The sequence below is a fragment of the Petaurus breviceps genome, unplaced genomic scaffold (genome assembly GCF_028583685.1).
Source record: "Petaurus breviceps papuanus isolate PSGF00001 unplaced genomic scaffold, PetGlider_PUasm1.0 76, whole genome shotgun sequence".
Lineage (NCBI taxonomy): Eukaryota > Metazoa > Chordata > Mammalia > Diprotodontia > Petauridae > Petaurus > Petaurus breviceps.
In genome coordinates this window covers 10,172,877-10,187,717 of record NW_027186473.1, presented here as the reverse complement: position 1 = coordinate 10,187,717, position 14,841 = coordinate 10,172,877, and the positions used below count along the sequence as shown (strand labels likewise).

The 14,841-nt window shown below is 40.7% G+C and overlaps 1 protein-coding gene and 1 pseudogene across 1 annotated transcript in view; one reads left to right on the top strand and one right to left on the bottom strand.

Annotated features, from left to right (window-relative positions):
• Positions 1 to 14,841, bottom strand: part of RASL11B (RAS like family 11 member B) — a 134,541-nt gene that overhangs the window by 58,026 nt on the left and 61,674 nt on the right. The window lies entirely within an intron of this gene.
• LOC138174709 (ras-related protein R-Ras pseudogene) lies at positions 6,178 to 7,202 on the top strand (annotated as a pseudogene).

Genomic DNA, 14,841 nt, shown 5'->3' with positions numbered 1-14,841 from the left:
GCTGACCCCAATCTTTGAACATCCAGATCTTCCAACTGCTCTAACAAGTTTTATTCATAATTAGAATTGAGGGAGCCATTCAGGTATGGTTCCTGCTCAAGATCATTACAGAATCATAGAGATCTACTGTCTGAGCTGGAAGTGACCATAAAATCATGTCTGTTTCACAGATGAGGAACTGAAGCCCATAGAGTTGAAGGTGCTGACCCAAAGTTGTACAGCTAGTTAATAACAGAGCCAGCTGGACCCAAATCTCCTGAATCCTAGTCCTGTATGCTCTCCATTAAACTGCAATGAATGTCCATCATTTTCCTCATCTAAAGACCCCATCATCTATGGGGACCATTGGGACTGCAGGTCCCTATTTGAGATCTTAGGGGCAGCTAGGTGGTGCCATAGTGCATAGAGTGCTGAGTCTGGAGTCAGGAAGGCTCATCTCATTAGTTAAAATCTGGCCTCAGACAGTTTCTAGCTGCGTGACCCTGGACAAGTCATTTAATTCTGTTTACTTCAGTTTCCTCATTTGTCAAATGAGTTGGAAAAGGAAATGGCAAATCACTCTAGTATCTTTGCCCAGAAAGACCCCTAAATGGGGTCACAGACAGTCAGACACACCTGAAACAAGTGAACAATAAGAAAAACAATTTGAGATCTAGGTCTTCTATAACGGTCTACAATTTAACATGGTAGGTGTTAGAAAACTTAGAGCAGGTACAGAATGACTAATAACACAATTCATCTTTATACAGTACTTTGAAATTTACAACAATTGGGGGCGGCTAGGTGTCGCAGTGAATTACAGCACCAGCCCTAGAGTCAGGAGAACCTGAGTTCAAATCCGGCCTCAGACACTTAAAACAAAAACTAGTTGTGTGACCTTGGGCAAGTCACTTACCCCCAATTGCCCTCCAAATAAAAAAGAAATTTACAACACACTTTCCCTGTTGAAAGAGAAAACTTAGAAGAAAAGTAGTATGAGGATTATTTCCATTTTACAGATGAAATAGCAGAGACATGTAGGGTCATATTTTGGTGACATTTGGTGTCTGAGTAAGGATTTTAACCTTACTATAGCAAACTTACCTTCTTCCCTAAATGGAGTACTCTAATTAAATGAATGTTTTGATTTGAAATTAAACATATGTAATATGACATGATTTATCAATATCATTCAGCCAAAGGTTTTCTATGTAAACTAAATGTGCTAAATATTGAGGGAAATTTGAAGAAAGAATATATGGACCCTGTCCTCAAAGAGATTAAGATTTCTGGCTAAAATGGAATTAAATATACTTATCACTATAATATATACTGATTTCAATCTGTCTTTGAATATTCACAGAAGGCACTTCTTAAAGTGCTTTGGAGTTAGGACTTTGAATACCAATTATCCCTATATAATGTTAGGAAAAATATAGTTAAATGTGTTTCCCTAAATTTTTTGTCTTCGGTCCAGCTTGCTGATTGCATTGGTATAGGCAACTCCTGGTGAGAAAATTCCCTCCAGCAAGCTAGAACAGCAACTGTCTGGTCTAAGAGCACTGCCTAGGGCCTTGAGAGGCTACGTGATTTCTCTAGGGTTTCATAGCAATATATACTATATAGGTGAGACTTGAACCTATGTCTTTCTGACTCCCAGGTTTTTATCAAAGTCAACCAAAATACCACCTTTCTTACTTCTTTGTCCTTTTTCTTGACTTGTCCTTTTTCTTCATATACAAAGTTTGAATGTTTCTTCTAGACTCCTCTGGCTCTATAGGATTCATCCTATCAGGGCAAAGAACTAATTAAGTCTAAAAAGTTCTTGTTTCATTTAGTACATTGTGTATTTTGAAGTCCCTTGGGATAATTAGTAACTGAAACAAATCTCTAAATATTTAGAATGAATTTGTCCTAATTCTCACATAATCTTTTTCTACTCACTATAGTTTCAGACACAAATTATGTAACCATATTGTATTTTCCTGATTTTAATAAAAGCCACAGAGAACTTTTCATCATTTATTACACTAGCTTTGAGGTACATAGGTTAAGAGGCAGCAGGTGGAGTGGAGAAAGCTGCACTCAAGAACAGAGTTCAGATCCCATTTCTGAGACATCCTGACCACATGATCCTCCTGGCTGTCACTTAACATTTCAGTGAACCAAGCAACTTTATAAGACTACAAATTGGGTTTAGGGGTCCCTTGATTGTTAAGAAAGTACTGAGTATAATAAGCTCCTTGAGAGCAGCATTGTTTTCTCCCCTTTCTTTGGATAGTGGGGACTTAGTACAGTGCCAGCACATGAATATTTTTTTGACTGACTATGGAAACTGTGAAATAGCCTAGGCCTTCTTGAATCCTGGAGAAAAAGGTTTCCTGGGGCAGCAAGAGCTCTTCAGGGTCCCAGAGGAGCAGAGACCTAAGGCTAAAATCTGAGGGAATCCTTTTCTACTCCCCTAAACAATAGCTCCCATTTCTTTTGCCCTTTAAGGTTTAAAAGCACTTTCTCCAGAACCTTGTGGGGTGGACAGGGTAGGTATTATTATCCTCATTTTACAAATGAGGAATAAAAGCCTGGGCAGGTATGAAATTTCTTCTCTTCAAACAGTTTCCCTTCTTCCCTGGAACACCTTAGATCCCTTGTGACTCTAATGAGCTGTCTTAGTTCAGAAACCCTATCTCACTGTCTACATATGAAAAGTTAGGGGGAAATGTAGGTCAAAAACCTGCTCTTGTCTGAATCCTCCAGATGAATGAAGCAGAAAGCACTCTGGGATTGCTGTTTTTCCATTTGAACTCCCCAGAGAATTTGTTTAGTTCCCCAATTCAGTTGGTTTATTATTCTCAACCTTAATTGCAGGTAAGATTTCAAGCCTTTAGCTTTGGTTTGGGAAAGGCTGCAACCACAGAAGAGTTAGAATATAGAACATTCTGTTTTTACTTTCCCAAGAAGGTTGGGGTCATTAAAGGAGCTTTGTAATTTCCCAAAGACAAACCAGCTCACTTTCTTCCTCTTGCTCAACTCTGGGTCCAACTTGTCGTCATTCCATTAGAGATGGAGGGGGGACCCCACAGTTCCAGTCCCCACACTTTGCAGATGAGGAAACCAAAGCCCAAAGTGGTCATGCATTAACCCATAACTGGGTTATGTAAATTGGCTAATTCTGGGGTCCACCTGAATAATTTGCTAGCCAATCATCAGATCAGTTTGTCTTTTGTTGAATGAAGGAGTTTCATAGATCAGCTCATTACCAGCATCATATTTACTTTGAAATATTTGGCCTTGAAAAATCGATCAAGCATATTTCTTAACCAAGCAACCAGACTGGCACCTATCTGGTGGAGAATTTATATCTCCTCTTAAAGCTATACCCTATCTGGTGGAGAATTTATATCTCCTCTTAAAGCTATACCTAGGCAAGGATAGATGGAACTTTGCCCAAGGTGCTAAGATTGGGGTGGGAGATATTTCTTCTCTTCAATGATCCAGAGAACAATATCACAAGGCCTTGAACCTTGAGACCTTCAGTTGGCTCTCACCCCCACAGGAAGTAGGAAGGCAGGAAGGCCCACAGGGAATGAGAAAAAGGGGTCTCAGGCTAATTGAGGCGAGAAGAGTAGGAAGGAATGAACCATGACCTCCACACCCCTGCAACTTCTTTTGTCCTCAAATGATACTCATTTACCTAAAAGAATCTCCGATGTCATCAATTTGGAAGTTTCTCCAATTAGACAGATTGCAACCCACCCATGCCTGTCCATACTGCAACTTGTCATTGTTCTCCCCAAAACTGGCCATGTGTTTCACCCAGCATAGTGGAGTCCTTCCTAGCTATCTCCTGACCTTAATAAAGAACCACTAGGTCATTCTAGCTGTCTACCAGCAGTTAATCCCTCACACTTGCTCATGACCAGCCCAAATTCTTTTCCTATCATATAATTTCTTGGTAAAGAAAGCTCTTATACCTTTTGCTCTTTAGAGTTCCTTATTGGTCACATTGCAGCTTCCTCACATCCACCGAGCTCCTCCTCATGGCCATCTGTGTGACATTCATTTTTATTTCTTCACAGGCTATTATATTCTATGTCTTGCTGCCATACGGTTGGTATTTTTAAAATGGGCCTTTGCTTTCATGGGAAGCTTTGCAATTTTCCAAAGTCAACCCAGCCCACTCTCTTCCTACTGTTAAATTCTGGGCCTCCTAACTCATGGTGTCTGTACTGTGTAGCCTAGACAGACATACTATTGATAAACTGGAGAGATTGTCTTCATAAATGCCCATTATAGTCTGAGTAGTAAACATTCCGTGTGATTTCCATTGTCCATTCCCCCTTCATGTCACTTTAAAAAAAATAATAACTTAGGGTTAAGTTATCTCAATTGTATACCATATCTTTTTCTTATTGTTATTCTCCTTGGTTTTTTAAATTTAATTTTTTTTTTTACTAATTCTAATCTTCACTCTGGCAAGTCATTTGTTTGACTGCACATAGACAGCTGACTCAGAGAAAACTCCCACACCAATAACAAGTCTTTCTTGTGTGCAGAAAAAATAGAATCTATTTTATTTTTTATCATGTTATTTGGTGTTCACCAAGGTCTAAACCAGTCAATCCTTTTTACAATAGCCCACAATCAGCAACAGCCCACAACAGCCAAAGCATAAACTTTCATGATATCTGAGATATGAAACTTTTGTCTAATGTACAAGTCATCTTTCATTTACCATGTGACCTTGGATAATACAATAATTCCACAATCATTTATAAAAGGGGAGTTACCCAACTTCTCTGTAACCAGATGACTTTGAAGGTCCCTTCTAGCTCCAAGCCTCTTAATGGTGGGTGGAGAGGAGTGGGGTGGTCGGGGTGCTGGAAGGTAGTTAAGTAAAGTCCTTTGTTATTCCTGTTATTAAAGTAAAGTCTTCTTATTCCTGACTGGTAGGGATGGCTTAAGGAGTAATAGATTAGAAGGGTAACTATTGAGCACAACCTGTGCCTTGTGATACAGCCTCTCTGGCACCATAGACTCATCACATTGACAAGTCCTTGATATCAGGTGGGGGACATAGGGCCTGGTCCATTTTGTTGTTGTTCAGGCATGTCTGACTCTTCTTTGACCCCATGGATAATAGCATGCCTGGCTCTTCTAAACTCTCCTATCTCCTGAAGTCTAAGTTCATGTTTATTATTTCTGTGACACTATCTATCTTATCCTCTGCTGTCCATAGTGGGTACTTAATAAATTCTTGTTGATTGATTGACAGGTAAGAATCAAGAAAGAGGTTCATTACAGTTTGGGAAGAGAAGGATTGGGGTGGGGTAGAGGGAGGAAGAATCTGATAAAGTCTTCTGGTTTATAGTTACAAATTAAATGCCACTTTACTGATATTCCTGATGAAGTTGCCCCCAGCCCTCCCCTCCACCAGATTGTTAAAATAATAGAATCTCAGAATGTTAGTATTGGAAAGGACGTTGGAGATTATGTATTCCAATTTCCTTATTTTACAGATGAGGAGACTGAGACCATTGAGGAAGCCAGGTATAGAACTGAGACATTTAGTTATATTTCACATATAAATGACATTGACTTTGAATCTGTTTCTGATACCTAAACCGCTGCTTGTTGAGAATATTATAACAATCAGTCAATAAACATTTGTTAAGTGCCACTATGTCCTAGGCATTGTGATAAGTGCTGAGGATACAAATATAAGTTTTAAAAAAAGAGAGAGAAGACAGTCCCTGCCCTCAAGGAGTTTACAATCTAATGGGGAAAGCCAACATACAAAAGAAAACTGAAAAGGTTTCAGTTTCCTAAGGGAAGGTATCCAGCATGATGGCATGATGGAAAAGTCCAAAGAAATCCAAAAGTGGTGTAGCTGGTGGGAAATGGGGAAAAGACTGTGCTAAACCCCTTTCTTAAAAGGAGCCCATGAACTATACCCAAAGGGCTATAAAACTGTGCATACCCTTTAACTCAGCAATGTCACTTCTAGGTCTGTATCCCAAAGAGATCATAAATAAAGGGAAAAGGACTCACATGTACAAAAATATTTGTAGCAGTTCTTTTTCTGGTGGCCAAGAATTGGAAATTCAGGGGATGTCTGTCAAGTGGGAAATGGCTGAATGAGTTGTGGTATAGAAATATAATGAAATACTATAGTTCCATAAGAAATGATGAGCAGCGGCCGGCGACATGAGCGGGGTAGCGGCGGCGGCGGCGGCTGGAGCGGGAGCGGGGCAAGGGCGCGGGCGGGGCCGTCCAGGGGGCGCCCTCTCGGCCCCGACCCTGGCCGGGGAGAAGCACAAGCTGGTGGTCGTGGGAGGAGGCGGTGTGGGCAAGAGCGCGCTCACTATCCAGTTCATCCAGTCCTACTTCGTGTCCGACTATGACCCGACCATCGAGGACTCGTACACCAAGCTGTGCAGTGTAGACGAGATCCCGGCGCGGCTGGACATCTTGGACACCGCCGGGCAAGAGGAATTTGGGGCCATGAGGGAGCAATACATGAGAGCCGGCCACGGCTTCCTGCTGGTATACGCTATCAATGACCGGCAGAGCTTTAACGAAGTAGGCAAGCTTCATACTCAGATCCTCCGAGTCAAGGACAGAGATGATTTCCCCATCGTGCTGGTGGGCAACAAAGCCGATCTGGAGACCCAGAGACAGGTACCCCGATCTGAGGCCTCAGCTTTCTGTACTTCCCGCCACATAGCCTATTTTGAAGCATCGGCCAAACTTCGGCTCAATGTGGATGAAGCCTTTGAACAGCTGGTCAGAGCTGTCCGGAAGTACCAGGAGCAAGAGCTGCCCCCCAGTCCTCCCAGTCCCCCCAGGAAGAAGGCTGGGAGCAGTGGTTGCCCCTGCCTCCTCCTTTAACCCTTCTGCCTTGGGGACCAGAGCAGCACCTTGGGAGATGGTTATGTACCAGTCTTGCTGCCTGGGGCCCTTCCCCACAGGGGGCCGTTACCTCTCCTAGCCAATGGCATGGATTGACTATGGGGAAGGAGGAGTGCAGGGGAATCCCTGAAGCACCTCACTCCTGCCCCTCCACGTCCAGTTACACTACACCACCCGGGTCCCTGGGCCGGGGCCACCCAGTGCCTTCCTCACAGCACATACCTTCCTTCTCTTCCTCAAAATCACGATTGTATATACTCTGCCACCCCACCTCTCAATAAACATCACTGCCAATAAAAAAAAAAAAAAAGAAATGATGAGCAGGTAGATTTCAGAAAAACCTGAAAAGACTTACATGCACTGATGCTGAGTGAAGTAAGCAGAACCAGGAGAACATTGTGCACAGTAACAGCAACATTGTGGGATGATCAACTTTAATAGATTTACCTCTTCTCAGCAATGCAAGAATCTAAGACAACTAACTCTAAAAGACTCATGATGGAAAATGCTGTCCACATCAAGAAAAAGAGCTATGGCGTCAGAATGCAGATCAAAACATACTATTTGCTCTCTTTTTGTTTTGTTTTGTTTCTTCTTTATTGTGGTTCCTCCCGTTAGTTCTATTCTTCTTTACATGACTAATGTGAAAATGTTTAATATGAACATATATGTAGAATATATATCAGATTACATGTCATCTTGGGGAGGGAGGAGGGGAAGGAGGGGGACAAAATTTAGAACTCAAAATCTTATGGAAGTGAATCTTAAAAGCTAAAAATAAATAAATTTTTAAAAAGAAAAAAAAAAGGAGCCCATGGCCCTGTCCTCTCTCAGAGGCCCTAAGCAGAGGGGTGGAAGGTACTGATGAGAAGTAAGTACCAGGCAGATTCAATGTTGCAGGATAATGAGATTTCCCAATGATGAGTTTCCTGGAGGAGGAAGGCATGACAGAGAGATCCCAAGAATTCCTAAAGCTGTATAGCTGCTGGCAAATGAAGATAATGGTCAGTGTATCACGCCAAGTGAAAACTTGTCCATCTAGTTCCCCTACCTTTGTCTCCCGGATAGTTCACTATCCCCTGATATTCCTGGTTTAGGTGGAAGAATGGTGCTGTTTCAGTTATAAAGTGGTTTAAAAGCCATCTAGGGATGGAGAAATCTTAGCTAGCTGAACTGAAAATTACCCCCTGAAAATTGGAAAAGGTTACACTTTCAAGGGATGTATTTTGGGCCCTTAATGAGATGGGTAATTAAGCATGCCAGTGGGTGTAACTACCAAAATACTTTCCAAAGAGCAATTTCAGCATGTAGTAATTAGAAATCAGTGAATTTGGTGCATCCAAATGGCTGTCAAAAAGAATACTGAGAGTCTGAATTGGGCAGGCACCCTGCCACATAAAAATAAGCACAGGGAAGAATTTTGTGCAAGAAGCTGCCCTGATTAGTGCCACCCACCCCCCCAATCCGGAATGTGCACATACACACACACACACACACACACACACACACACACGCAGAGCTGCCTTTTTTTCACTCACATTTGCCCTTTATAAGCTGCCTCCCTATGTTTTTTCTTTACTTACTCAATAATGGCCATTAGAGCTTCAAAGAAAATTATTAGCTGGAGAGAATGCTTTTTTGGGGGTGTGTACTATCTGCTAAGGTCAACGCTTAATAAACTGATGCTGCGTTTTTTAGTATCCTTGCTTCCTGCCTTTTGTTCATATTATTCTATGTTCAGACACGTTAGGTACATTATTATGACATTGATATTATGTTTCGAATTTGCTACTATTACTGCTTTTATAGTCCATACTGTGGTAAGTGAAGTCAGATTAAAAATTTGCCTGGGCCCTGGCCTTGTTCCAGTCACACCAACATTTCTTGGGATGTGCATCAAAAAAAAAGAAGTAGTTATAGGTACATCCCACATAAAATCACTCTTACTCAATATCATTTCATCAATGCCATTAACCAGATTCCACCAATATATTGCTATATTATTGCTTGGCTGATTACTCACTGTTAAAATTCTGTCCACGAATATTACTGCTTTCAGTAGCATTGATTTGACACTTAATGTCAATAATTGGGGTATGTACTTTCACACCTGGAATGGAAGGACAAAGGACTGAGTTAGTCAGTCAACTAGTATTTATTAAGTTCCTACTTATGCACCAGGAACTGAGCTAAAGGTTATGGATAAAAAGGAAGGTATAAAATATCTCACTGCTCTTAGAGATGGTCCAATGGTCTTATAGGAGAGTTATGGTTTAATAGGGAGGCAACATGCAAACAGCTATATAAAAACAAGATGTATGCAGGATAAATTAGGCATAGTCTCAGAGAGAAGGCACTAAGATAAAGGAGGACTGGGAAAAAGTGGGACTTTAGCTGAGACTTGAAGGAAGCCAGAGAAGCAGGGAGGCAGAGATGAGAAGAGGGATAATTTCTAGGTATGGGGATAGTCAGTGAGAAAACTCAGTCAGAAGGTAAAGCTTCACATGTGAGGAACAGCTGGGGAATTAGTGTCATTGGATCTTACAGTACATGGAAGGGAGGAGGGTGTTAGAACACTAGAAAGATAGGAAAGGACCAGGTCATGAAGGGCTTTAAAAACCTAAGAGAAGATTTTATATTTAATCTTGGAGGTAATCGGGAGCAACTACAATTTATTGACTAGCAAGCTGATACAATCAGACCCATAATTTAGAAACATCAATTTGACAACTGAGTGGAAGAATGGATTGGAGTGGGAAGAAGCTTGTAGTAGGGAAGCCAGCCATCAGGCTATTACTCTAGTCCAGGCATGAGGTGATGAGGATGGTGTCAGTATCTCAGGGGGAAAGGCGCTACATATGAAAGATGTCATGAAGATAGAAACAACAGGACTTGACAATTGATTTGATGTGGTGGATGAGTGTAAGGAGTAGAGGATGACACCTAGGTTTGAGTCCAAGAGACTAGAAGGATGCTGGTAATCTCTACAGTAATAGAGAAATTAAGGGGAGGGTTTTGGGGAAAAGATAATGAGTTCAGTTTTAGACATGTTGAGTGTAATTGGTTTACAAGACATCCAGTTTGAGATGTCTAATATTTAGAGATGTGAGAATGGACACTGGGAAAGACATTAGGGCTATTCAAGCAAATCTGAGAGTCATCTTACTGAATCCGAAGAGCATGAGAAGGTTCAGAAATTGGGTCATCAGGAAAGAATTCAAAAGACAGATATTCTCCTAGTCAAGAGGTCTTTATTGATGCAAAAGTAGTGGCAGGGAGGGTCACCAGCAGCTTGGAAAAGGACAAGGTTTGCTTTTATACACAGATTTTGGGGATTCAGCCAGGAGTGGGGTATGCTCCTGCCCTGTGGGCAGCTAACCACAGGGAAAAGGAAGCAGGTGTGTTAGGTACTTTTAACTACAGGGAAGGAGAGGCAGGAAAGGAGAAGCAGGTGTGTTAACAGGTAGAGCCCTCCACCCCCTCCTGTTACTGGGCAGATTTAGATTCAAGCAAGGCTCTTATTGTTGCTAGGCAGAAGTCAGCCTCATCAAATCCATGAGAGTTCATGAGATCACCAAGTAAAATAGTATATAAAGGGAAAAGAAAAGAGGACACAGATTCTTTTCATAGCTCTGTTCCCAGTCTTACTGTGTAACCTGTGACAAGTCATTTAAATTCTTTATGCTTTCATTTTCCTATCTGAACAACAGTAATAATAATATCTCTGCAATCTACCTCTCAGGATATGATGAAGCTTGGAAAAGGCATGTAATAGTGGAAAGAAGACTAGATCAGGAGAACTTTTTTCTTGTCTTAGCATTGTTGTTAACTTGCTGTGTGATCTTCAGCATTATCATTTAGCATTTATGGAACTTATTTTCCTCCTCATCTATAAAGGACATATATTGTGTATATGTTGGAGAGGTAATGGTAAGGAGGTCTGGACATATGATTTAATTTGTATAGATTTAATTCATGTAGGGATCCTTGGCAAATCAGAAACAGTTTTAGAGGGTTTTGTGGGTCATTTGGGGGGTTGTCTTGTCCAGAGCTACACAAATAGTATGTGTCAAGCATAGAACTTGGATTCAGATTGTTCTGACTCCAAGGTGAAAGCCACTAACAAGCTATGCTGCCTCTATCTATTTGGGAAGAAAAATAGGATAATAGGGGTGGGTAGGTGGTGCAGTGAATAGAGCACCAGCCCTGGAGTCAGGAGGACCGGAGTTCAAATCCAGCCTCAGACACTTAACACAAAAACTAGCTGTGTGACCTTGGGCAAGTCACTTAACCCCTATTGCCTTCCAAAAAGCCAAAAAAAAAAAAAGAAAGAAAAGAAAAATAGAATAATAACTCCCAAAGTACCAGGAATCAAAAGCAAAACAGTATTATCAAATGTCAGGTATTATTATTGTGTCTTTAAAATTTAAACATGTCCATCTGTTTGAATTCTGGGCACCATGGAAATTAAAGAGACTCCACTCTCAGAGATGTTCCTAGTCTAGTGGGAAGTGGACAAAGGACCCATCAATGAAGTTGACTGAGTACAAGGATCACCTCAATGGAGAATGTCTCCAGTAACCTTAGACACACTCCTTGGTTAAGTGATTCAGCCTCTAGACACACACATCAGCCTGGAGGCTTTCATGGAATGGCTCTCCTCATTCACTTACTCTGTGGAACTTGCAGGGCAAAAGGATGCAATGTTACAGCAAAACTTGGTATTTCTTTTCCAGGAAATCTAAATACCACATGTGTGGGAACTCACTGCTCACAAGGAAAGTAACAGACTTCAGGAATAAGACCCTGATTAGAGAGAGAAGCAGTGATGGATCAAGAGTCTAGACTAAGGGATGTCCTTTGGGAATGCTCCCTTAGACTAGAGTTTCTAGTGCTTTTGTTTCTACCACCTGCTCCAGATTATCTGTACATACATTCAAGTGAGAGAATTGCACGTGCTTTAAGAGCTAGTTTACAAGTCTCTTCTTTTTAGCCAAAAAATAGTATAGCCCAGATTACTAAGATAGGTATCACTTAACTTACTTATTAGACTTGGCTCCAAATAACTTTATGAGGTCTCCAAAAATAAAATTTTATCCTCAATGATGAAAAATTGCTCCAATTGAGGATTTTTTTTGTGTGTTTGCAAAGTTATTTGGAGAAAAAGCTATCCTATTTGTAATAGAATTAGATAATTATGTAACCTATCTTTTAATCAGGAGCAGTGTGACATATTGAATAGAGAGCTGATCTTAGCATCAGAAAGGTCTGAGTTCAAGTCTTACCTCTGATAATAGTTGGGTTAGTGTCCCTGGACAAGTCAACTAACTTCTCCCCATACAATTCAACAAGAAATCTGCATACTTAGTAGAGGAAGTTCCTAACCCCAAAGAAATCATAGGTGTGAATTAAAAGGTTTTTTTATCATGAAAACTTTAAAAGGTTTATATAAATATCTGCTATTATTATTATATTCACATCTCCCCCAGTGTCTATCACAGTTCTTTGCAATTTCTTAGATAATTTTTTTATCAAATGCTTTATTAACTTCTAGTTTACATCATTCATTTCCGTAAGATTTTGAGTTACAAATTTTCTCCCCGTTTTTCCCCTGCCCACCATCCCAAAATATCAGTCCCACTGGATATCCCCTCCTCCAATCTGCTCTCTCCCATATCTTTTCCCATACCCCCTCCAACTTTCCAGTAGGGCACGGTGGATCTATATGTCCCAGTGCCTGTATATCTTATTTCCCATTTACATGTAAAATAATATTGATAATAGTATGTATATATATTAAACATTTGATTTTAAAACTTTGAATTCCAGATTCATTCCTTTCCTTCCTTGTCACCCACCTTTACTGGGAAGATAAGTAATTCAATATAGGTTGTACATGTGTAGCTATGCAAAACATTTCCATAGTAGATATATTGCAAAAGACTGACTATATTTCTCTCCTTCCTATCCCACCTCCCACTTTTTCTATTCTCTACTTTGATCCTGTCCCATTTCAAAAGTGGGTACTTCCAACTTGCCTCCCACTCCAGCCTGCCCTCCCTTCCATCATCCCCCCCTCTCATCCCCTTCCCCCCTACTCTCCTGTAGGGTGAGATACCCTATTTAGTGTGTATGTCATTCCCTCCCCAAGCCAAATGCAATGAGAATAAGGTTGACCCATTCCCTTTTGACTTCCTGTTCTTCCCCTCCATTGTAACCATTTTCCCTTACCTCTTCTATATGAGATAGTTTACTCCAATCTGTCTCTCCCCATCTCCTCTCATTATATTCTTCTCTCACCTCTTAATTTCACCTTTTAAATATCATCCCTTCCCATTAAACTGGCCCTGTGTCCTCTATCTATGTATACTTGTACACATATATACACATATTCACATATGTATTCATATGCCCATATACCCTCCTATACAGACATATATGTGTATGTATGTGTGTGTGTATATATATATATATATATATACACACATTTCTATTCCCTTCAACTATTTTCATACTGAGAAAAGTTTCATCAGTTACAATAATTGTTTTTCCATAGAGGAATGTTAATAGTTCAACTTTTCCCTGTTTATCTTCTCATGCTTCTCTTGCTTCTTGTATCTGAATGTCAAATTTTCTATTCTGCTCTGGTTTTTTAATCAAGAATGCTTGAAAGTCCTCTATTTCACTGAATGACCATATTTTCCCCTGAAACATAATACTCAGTTTTGCTGGGTAGGTGATTCTTGGTTTTAATCCCAGCTCCTTTGACCTCCAGAATATCATATCCCAAGCCCTTCGATCCCTCAGTGTAGAAGCTGCCAGATCCTGGGTTATCATGATTGTGTTTCCACAATATTCAAATTGCTTCTTCCTGGCTGCTTGTAATATTCTCTCCTTGATCTGGGAAGTCCAGAACCTGGCTATAATATTCCTAGGAGTTTTCTTTTTGGGATCTTTTTCAGGAGGTGATCAGTGGATTCTTTCAACCTTTATTTTGCCCTCTGGTTCTAAAATCAGGGCAGTTTTCTTTGAGAACTTCCTGAAGGATGATTTCTAGGTTCTTTTTTTGATCATGGCTTTCAGATAGTCCAATAATTTTAAAATTATCTCCCCTGGACCTGTTTTCCAGGTCAGTGGTTTTCCCAATGAGAGATTTCACATTGCCTTCTATTTTTTCATTTGTTTGCATCTGTTTAATAGTATCTTGATTTCTCATATAGTCACTAGCTTCCATTTGCTCCAATCTAATTCTGAAGGAATGATTCTCTTCAGTGAGTTTTTGAGATTCTTTTTCCATCTGGAAAATTCAGCTTTTTAAGGCACTCTCCTCCTCATTGCCTTTTTGAGCCTCTTTTGCCATTTGAGTTAGTCTATTTCTTAAGGTGTTATTTTCTTCAGTCAGGTTGTTGACTCTCATTTCATAATTTTCTTGCATCGTTCTCATTTCTCTTCCCAATTTTTCCTCCACTTCTCTCATTTGGTTTTCAAAATCCTTTTTAAGCTCCTCTATAGCCTGTAACCAGCTCGTATTTCTTCTTGGGAGCTTTTGGTGCAGGAGTTCTGACTTCACTGTCTTCCTCCTGTTCCATGCTTTGATCCTTTTTGTCCCCAAAATAGGAGTGTAAAGTTGGATTGCTCTGCTTGATTTGCTTCCTTTACCTGCTCATGTTGCCACTCAATTACTTGAGTTTGGGGCTTTTTGCCATAGTAGGACTCTGCTACCAGACAGGGGAGCTTCATACCAACCGCTGGGGTTTTCTCATCTGCTGAAGGTATTAGTTGGGTGCCCTCTCTGAAGCTTCCACACACTCTGGCAATCTGGTCACACACCCCAGGAACTCTACCCTAGACTTCAATCCAGATCCAAGCAGGTTAAAGCAAGAGTGATTACCCCTCGACTGGTCACTTGGTCCTCCTAAAGTCTGCAGGCCAGGAGCTGAAGCTGCCATGAGG